General features: G+C 36.3%; 1 pseudogene; it reads left to right on the top strand.

The window, feature by feature from the left end:
* Positions 1 to 644: 644 nt before the first annotated feature.
* On the top strand, positions 645 to 1,318 carry LOC134500467 (uncharacterized; annotated as a pseudogene).
* The last annotated feature ends 7,319 nt before the right edge of the window (positions 1,319 to 8,637 follow it).

Below are 8,637 nucleotides of genomic sequence, written 5' to 3'. Positions count from 1 at the left end.
CAGCTATGCCAAGAACAGGAGTTAAGCATAATGAAGATGTGGTTTGACAAACGACAATTATGCACTTGGATGTCACCAAGCGGAGAATATCGTAATCAAATAGACTACTTTTTATCCCAACAGAAGTGGCATAAAAGTTCCATCCTTGCTGTGAAAACGTTCCCTGGTGCAGATTGTAGATCAGACCATGAACTGCTAATTGCCAAGGTGAAGCTAAGGTTCTGCCTTGTCAAACGACCACCCAGGATTCAAAAATTCGATGCTGAGAGGATTTCTCCTGCATATGCAGTTGAAGTTAGGAACAGATCCGAATTGCTTAACACCACAGAAAGACAACCAGATTAACTATGGAAGGAAATAAAGGCAAGTGAAGTAGCACATCAGCATACTGCTTACAAGAAATCAACAAAATTGGCAAAGTGGATAATCAGAAGCAACATTAGAAATTGCAGTAAAAAAAAAGAAAGGCAAAAGCTACTGGTGATAGGGAAGAAGTACAAAGATTAAATGCAAAGATTCAGAGAGAAGTGAGGATAGACAAAGAAGAATTTTGGGCTGAGCAATGCAGGAAACTAGAGGAAGCAGCCCAGAAAGGACATACAAGAGAGTGTTTTGCTTATGTGAAGAAGGTCAGAGCTCCTTTTATGGCAAGAAAGGCAACAGTCAGTGGACACAATGAACAGGAATTGCATGACCAACAAGCAATCAGAGAAAGGTGGCAGGAATACACAGAGCAACTTTACACAAACAACAATCAAAGCCAAGGCACAGGAGAAGAAGACCTGCTGGAGCTGAAACCTGATATCCTGGAGGAGGAAATAGAATGGGCACTCAGTCAGATGTCAAACCGCAAAGCCCCCGCAGTTGATGGAACACCAGCAGAGCTACTGAGACCACTGCCAACAGAAGCAGTGACAGCATCATGTCAAAGTGTATGGAAGACTGGTCAATGGCCAGAAGAGTGGAAAATGTCAGTATTTATTCCAATATCAAAGAAAGGTGACACAAAAGTCTGTTCAAACAAAATGCCTTAATACCACATGCGAATAAAATTCTCTTGAAGATCATCCAACAACATATGAACTCAACCATTGAAAGAGAGTTACCAGATGTACGAGCTGGATTCTGAAAAGGAAGAGGAATGCATGATCACATTGCCAACCTTTGATGGATGATGGAAAAGGCGAGGGTATTCCAAAAACACCTCTATGTGTGCTTCATTGACTATACAAAAGCTTTTGACTGTGTTGATCATGAGAAGTTCTGGAACTGCTTGAAAGAAATGGGACTATCATCACACCTCATCCAACTGATATGAGACACAGAATGGCTCAAAATTGGAAGAGGTACCTGTCAGGGTTGTATTCTATCACCTTCATTATTCAACATGGATGCAGAAGTGATTATGAGAAAGGCACATCTGGAAGAATGTGCCTTTTTTTAATATTGGGGTAAAAATTGGCGGTAGGAACATCAAAAACTTTCGTTATGCAGATGATACAACACTGCTGGTGGAAAGTAAAGAAGATCTAGAATGGCTAATCCTAATAGTCAAAGATGAAAATGAAAAACTTGGATTGCGCCTTGAAAAAAAATGGTGAAAGGTCCCCTGTGTAAGCACCGAGTCATGTCTGACCCTTTGGGGAGATGCCGCTTTCGCGATGTTTTCTTGGCAGGCTTAACACCAAGAAAACAAAAATAATGACAACAGCAGAGAACATACAAGTCAGTGTTAAGATCAACAGCGAGGTAATTGAAGCAGTAAAGGAGTTTAACTTCCTTGGCTCTAAAATTGAACAAAAGGGTGACTGTAGCCTGGAGATCAGAAGACGTATAGTGCTTGGAAGAACAGCAATCACCAGTATAAATAACATCTGGAAGAATAAAGATATCAGCTTCCCAACCAAATGCAGACTAGTTAATACAATCATATTTCCAATAGCTACCTATGGTTGTGAAACTTGGACTTTGAGGAAGGCAGATAGATGCATTCAACTACGCATCTCAAGGACAGTGAAGATTACAAACAAGGAAGTCCAAGACAGAGTCAAACCAAAAATATCCCTGGAAGCCAAGATCACCAAACATACTGTCATACTTCGGTCATGTTATGTGAGCCAACTCCCTCAAAAAGACAATTATGCTGCGATTGGTCAGTGGTAAAAGAAGAAGGGGCCGCCCTAGGACTCACTGGCTTGACACCATCAGAAGGAACACTGGAATGACTTTGATGGAACTAAAGGAAGCTGTAAGAGATAGAAAGGCATGGAGAGCATTGATCCACAAAGTGACCGAGAGTCAGACACGACTGACCGGATAGACCAGTCCAGGTTAAGATTTCTGTGTTCTTGAATACAATCTATCTTACCCTCACAATTAACAAAAAGTATTCTTATTTGTTCTATAGCTTTCCCAACAATGCTACTTGGTTGCTTCAACATTTCCTTAAGGATGCTTCATTCATGGTCAAGCTAAAAATATACATTTATTTTATTCAAACATTGGCTTCTTTTGGCAAAGCCTTCAGTTTAAATATTGAAAGGTTTATATAAATAAAAGTTAAATGTAAAGAAAGAATATAAACAAAAGAGAAAAGAAATAAGAAATGAAGAAAAAAGAAAAATAGTGTGAAGAACAAAGCACAGAAAAAAGAACAAATTAAAGAAACAAGAATAAAAAAGAAAGCAACTTCCAATCTTCTTTTCAACAGTTATAAACAAACTTATTATCCCTCCTGCCTCTTTAATTCTACAAAAATCCCTTCAGCCCCTTATTTAATTCTTTTTCAATTATCAAATCCATAGATCATCACTTTTTTTCATTTTCAGCAAAAAGTCCATAAAAGGTTTCTGGTCTTTTATAAAAGTACTTGTTTTATCTCTGACCAAAGAGGTCAGTTTTGCCATTTCCTTTAATCTGTAGAGGCCACTTTGGCCAAAGTAGATTTTATTTTTCCCCATTTTCCTATGTAGGAAAAACAGCCAATGTATTGCATTTTTTTCTCTGATGACATTAATAAAAGAATATTTTATGCAATCAGAATAGGTGCTCTGAATTTGCTGTTTTGAAATCATATAGAAACAACTAAAATAATAATTTTATTATAAAATAAAATAAACAGTATAAAATACATGCCTCATATAAGGATATGATACAACATGAATTAGAATACTATTCTAATCTAGAAGATGGCCACTTCACCTATGGTAAAGAAGTGGTAGCATGTGGGAAAAACAACAATTTTTATCCATTCTTTGGACAGACTGACGTGGGAAAGAAAACTCTGCCTGCCTTGGGTTTGTCCAGTTTTACAACCTGGTAGGGGTGTTGCTACCTCTGCTGAAGGAGCCTTGGATGCTTTTCCCTTGATGCAGGTCACAACGTGATGGCAATGCTATCTATCCATTTAATTTAAAATTACTTGGTCTCAGTAGAATTATCAGAGTCTGCTCCAGAAAAAAAAATCATTGGGTTCTTAGAATTATTTGTGCTAGTTGCCTACTTTAGTCTCACTTATCATGTCTGCTTATAAGAGATGTCCCTCAGCTGTCTTCTTCACAGCCATTCAGCTAGGCCTGTTACCTACCAATACAAGACCAATCTGTCTCCTAAGGCTGATCTTGTATTTGTGCAGCTCAAAAGGGACCAAGATCATGCATTTTCTAGGACCACTTTCATATGCTTTCTAAAAACATAGGGGAAAAAGTACCCTCACATTTAATCGTTGTCTGCACTAATTTGGAGACTGTGCAGTACGATCTCTCTTGATAATGGTGACTTTCAGAATTCTTTGTGACCTCATTGATTTCAGTTTTAATGAAACCTACAAATCATACTTTGCACATTTCTGCTTTAGGAAAAAAAGAAAAATCAAGAAGAATAATTCACCAATAGTGGTGAGCTGAGGAATTCCTTTTGCGAACATTTTGAAAAATGTCTCTTATTTAGTACTTTTATTAAGAGTTTTGAAAGAAGTCAAAATGCACATATAATCAACAATGCAACTATTATATTAGTATATAGACTATAAGATTAGTTTAATAAGATTATCACACACTGAATCTGAAATTATTGGGATATGCTCCATGAATCATTGCCATGATTTTCCATTTGCTTTTTTTTTTGCCATATGTAATTTACTTTAATCTGTTAATGAAGATTTTGGAATCCTGATCCTTATGCAATCTTCAATTGGTAGGAACCAAAAACATTTTTTAGAGGAAAGGGAAAATTTGGCAACCGCTTCTTTTTAAAAAGGAATACCACTAAAGCAGTAGAAGATGGGGACAAAACACTGTCTAGCAACCCTTTTTCACCATCTTTCTTTCACTAAAGGTGAACAATTTCATTTTGCAAAATATATATTTTGACTTATCATAATATGGGAAAAAAGTTTAGCATGTGCTATTTATGATCACTTCTTTGAGCTCTTCTTAATATATAAACCATGTGAATCACACAGCTGATTTACATTTTTTTAAAAAAAACATTGGTCAACTAAGGTGGCAAACTTACCTAATACTTGACAGTTCCTGTCCAACACAACGAATGTCATGGATGCTGGGGCTTATAGTTCAGCAATATCTTGGAGGATCAGGGATTCCCTGTTCCTGATTCACAAGAAAAGGTGTGTTTGCCATTTATTTCAGTGTTCTTTGTAAGGCCATTCTTAATTGGTGGAGAGAATTGTCTGGTTAATTCCTACTTGTCTACACATAGATAAGATATTACACATTTCAATAGGTAAGTTTGTATATTTATATTAGAGAGTGCAATTTCTTTCATAAAAAATAATTAGATTAAATGGAATATGCCAATAAGATATTTGGATAAATAAGATAATGAATATATGTGTTTTAAATAGCATTGTATGTGTTCTGCCAGAAAAGAAAATTTCTGTTTATGATGGGAAAAAAGACATTTCTGAAAATCAGTATAATCCAGCATTTTTTATGAGGGACAGGGAAAAAAAAATCTATTTGAGAAAAATGGTCAGTGATTAGCAGTTTTCTATTACCTTTAATGTTACTCTGATGATTTTTCAGGAATGGATTAATAAATATATGATGTCATGTTAAAAATGTAGAGTATCAGCAGATTTAAATTAGGATCTTCTGTATGAAAGATAGGAAATAGTTCTGTGAAATAAATTTCTTAAAACTATGCATATTTTTGGTGTAACTGAAAATCTATACTATTTGTCAGATTTATAGACCAAGTAACTCAAAACTTCCACTCAAGACAATAGTCTCTCAGAGAGTGATTCACAATCACATGTCTTTAAATTCATAATTTCTTCTGGAAAATGTATGAAACAAAGCAAGAGATACAGAAGCTCATTAGGTTCAAAGGGCAATAGGTTGCTGTTTTCCATACATTTCTCTAGTAACTTGCTAAAAAGCAGTGATACAGCATCATCGTATTCCATAGTCCTCCCCCAATTCACAACAAACAGCAACCAAATAAATAGGCTATTGGTAGGAGATATATGGAATGTGTTGACCTGAATTTCCTTGAGGAATTTGTCTATGTACATGAGATCTTGCAATCATGTACAGGATATACAAGAAACATACACATGTCCCTTGCTCTTGTTGAGAAATCTGAAGAGCTGTGCCTGTGGTTATTTGAATGCATGAACAATTCTCCACATGGCGTGAAATCCTATTCTGTCAGAGTGTTACACTGAGAACTGTGCTATATATAAAAGAACACAAGCACAAGATGCAGAGATCATAGAGAACACAGGAGGGCATGTAGACTTAGAGGGCCAGTTCCTGTAACACTTTCAAACCCGCACAGGTAAATGAGTGAGGTTATAATCTCATAAGTTCTTTTTAAACATTTGAATAGTGAGCTAGGTACATGCTGGGATAATAAAATGCCGTTTCTTTTTGCCAGAACTGTGTAGTTATGCCCTTAGAGAGACTTCATTCATAGATAGCCCCCAAAGTGTATATTATACCAGAAGCTAGCTTTAAAATCTGCTACTGTAGCTGAAGAAAGAATTCAGACTCTCCCATAAGCAGTAACTATGATGTTGCTGACAATTAGGCTATAAAAGAAATATGTGACAGATTTCTTTTAGATCAAAATTCTGTGCTTTCTATATTCTGTAATTTTGTTTTTAAATGCATGAATGACATTAATACAGCTATCTACTCCCATTCATCTTTCTTTATTCAAAATGTCTGCACAAATCCATGGGTTTGGGGAAAAATGTATAAGGAATGATGTATCTTATGACTTAGTAGCTATAAATATGAACGGCTGTACGGAAAAGAATATTGATTTGGTAACGTTGCCTACAGAATTGAGTATACTCATATAAAAAAGCCCACAGACAGCAGTCCTTATTGGCAATTTTTGTGAGATATTAGCTAGCGTTCTCTGGTAATACAAGGGTGTCAGTCTGGGGGAAAAATTCTCATCAACCAGTAAGAATTAATAAGGTGCTTGGGTGAAGACAGGTTGAATATTTATTTATATAGCTGGCCTGATTCTCACTCAGAAGTTCTGGAATTTGCAGAGCACCATTTTACTGAATGAGAAATCGATGACAGCTTAAAAATTAACGAACTGAAAAAATTATGCTTTATCTTGTCTAAACTGCTTTTTTTGCACAGAACATTCTAACTTTGTGTTTAAGAAATATCATAGTAATATGGAGTTATTCACATATTTGATATGGAAACCATAATATGGACTCTGTTGTGAACCACACTGTGCAGTCTGGGGCCAATTCTAATTGGAATCTGTGCTCCAGAGGTTAACCAATCTCTACCATTTCACTTACTTATTAAACAGGAGGATTATACTTAGGAAGACATCTTTGCTGAGTCATCAGGATTGCTCAGCAGAAGCAGTAGTAATAAAACTTTTCCATTGTGTTTCTGAAGAAAAAAAAGTGTTCTATTTTAATTTGGAAACAACAGTTCTAAAATTTAGAAAACAGAAAGCAATTCTGCTACAAGCAGCTCTAATTTAATAAAGTATCTTGTTAACTAACACAACAGAGGCTGAAAATGGCTATTGATTTGTTCATGTTTCATCATGGGCAATGCAATTTCCTTTGAGTGGGAAGATCTCAAGACAAAAATTAAGATGAACACCCAAAACAGTTCTTGGTTTTCACCACTCACTGCGTAAGCCCACAATTAGTCAAAATGTCCGAAGCACTAACATATATGCACCTGCAAATACAAACCAAGATAGAAGCATTATGTTTGAAGAAACGAAGAGGACAAATCCACAATGAACATCAACAACAAAACCCTTGGACCTTTAACTTACTAATTATTAGAATGAGGCTGCTGCAGATGAGGGAAAAGAGAGACAGACAGAGAGACAGACAATAAGAGACAGACAGGCAAGGTCACATTTTGTTGTGTTGGTGAATGTTGACAGCATTTTTATGTGGGGATGACCTCGCTCAACTTCTCTGTTTCCTGCCCATAAGACAAAACACGGAGAAGGTGCTAATAGCAGGGAGAATGCAGTACAGTTCTTTCCTATGGAGTCCTTCCCAATGTGTGGATTTCAACTTCCAGAATTGACAGCAATGGTCATTCCGACTAGGAAATCTCAGAATTCCACTTATTTGAAGAACATCAAGGGTATGGAAGGCTGAAATATGGAAAATGGTTATGGCTCAGCAAAAGTTCATTTTGCAAAGGCTTTAATAACTAAAAGGTCTGAAACAATTGATCTCAGATGAGATCCTAAGGATGAACAATTGTTAACTTGTTTCAGTATGGTATCCCCACTACCTGAGTACACAAGTAGTAAATCACATGCTGAGTCACATAAAATGACTCATCCTGTCTTTCATTCTGGAGCTGTTGAACTTTCACAGGAAGGCTTGTGCATTCTTCCTGCTCTTCCCAAGCCTAAATTACCCTCTTCCCACATTCTATAAAAGATAGCAACGTACAAAAATTTTGGAGAACACCTTGAATTCCATTCTGCTGAATCACAGAAATATAGAATTGTGTACAGGGGAAGTGGAGCAATGGGGTGAAGAATCCAAAAAGCCAAGATAGCAGCACATAATCTCCTAGGTTGCATACTCTTTTTTCCATTGCTCCCTATCAAACAGACTATGAGTTAAACTGTGGCCTTCCAGAACTGTTGTATTTCAAGCCCATAAACCTATCAATGGGTTATTGCCTGGGAATTATGGGTGTTGTTGTGATCCAACACATCTGGAAGGCAACAGTTGAGGAAACTGTACAAGGCTGTAGTCATTTCGAATTCTTCACAGCATGAATATCACAGAAGAATTCATTACATATTTTTGTAACCCATGTCCATATCCAAAAATATTATTTAAAAATAGGATGGATGCATTCTCTGAAATGGGATGGATGCATTTTTTGAAATAAAATATGCTTTTAAAGAATATACTCAAAGATAGACATTAATAATATATCTGTCTTCTTTAATTCTGATGGGTTATGGATTTAACTAATGTAAAATATTCACTTTCAGTGCATTATTTTTAACTGTCATCCGTTGTCTTTAGAGAAATAATTCCCTTTTTTACCGCCTTCTCCCTTCTTGCATCTTTCTGCCTCATTGACTAGCCATTGCCCCCTCCCTGCAATCTCTATCTTTTATGTGAGAGCTTGCCTCTCT

The sequence above is a fragment of the Candoia aspera genome, chromosome 6, assembly GCF_035149785.1.
Source record: "Candoia aspera isolate rCanAsp1 chromosome 6, rCanAsp1.hap2, whole genome shotgun sequence".
Lineage (NCBI taxonomy): Eukaryota > Metazoa > Chordata > Lepidosauria > Squamata > Boidae > Candoia > Candoia aspera.
The sequence above is the reverse complement of the archived record's forward strand: the minus strand, read 5'-3'. Positions and strand labels throughout refer to the sequence as shown.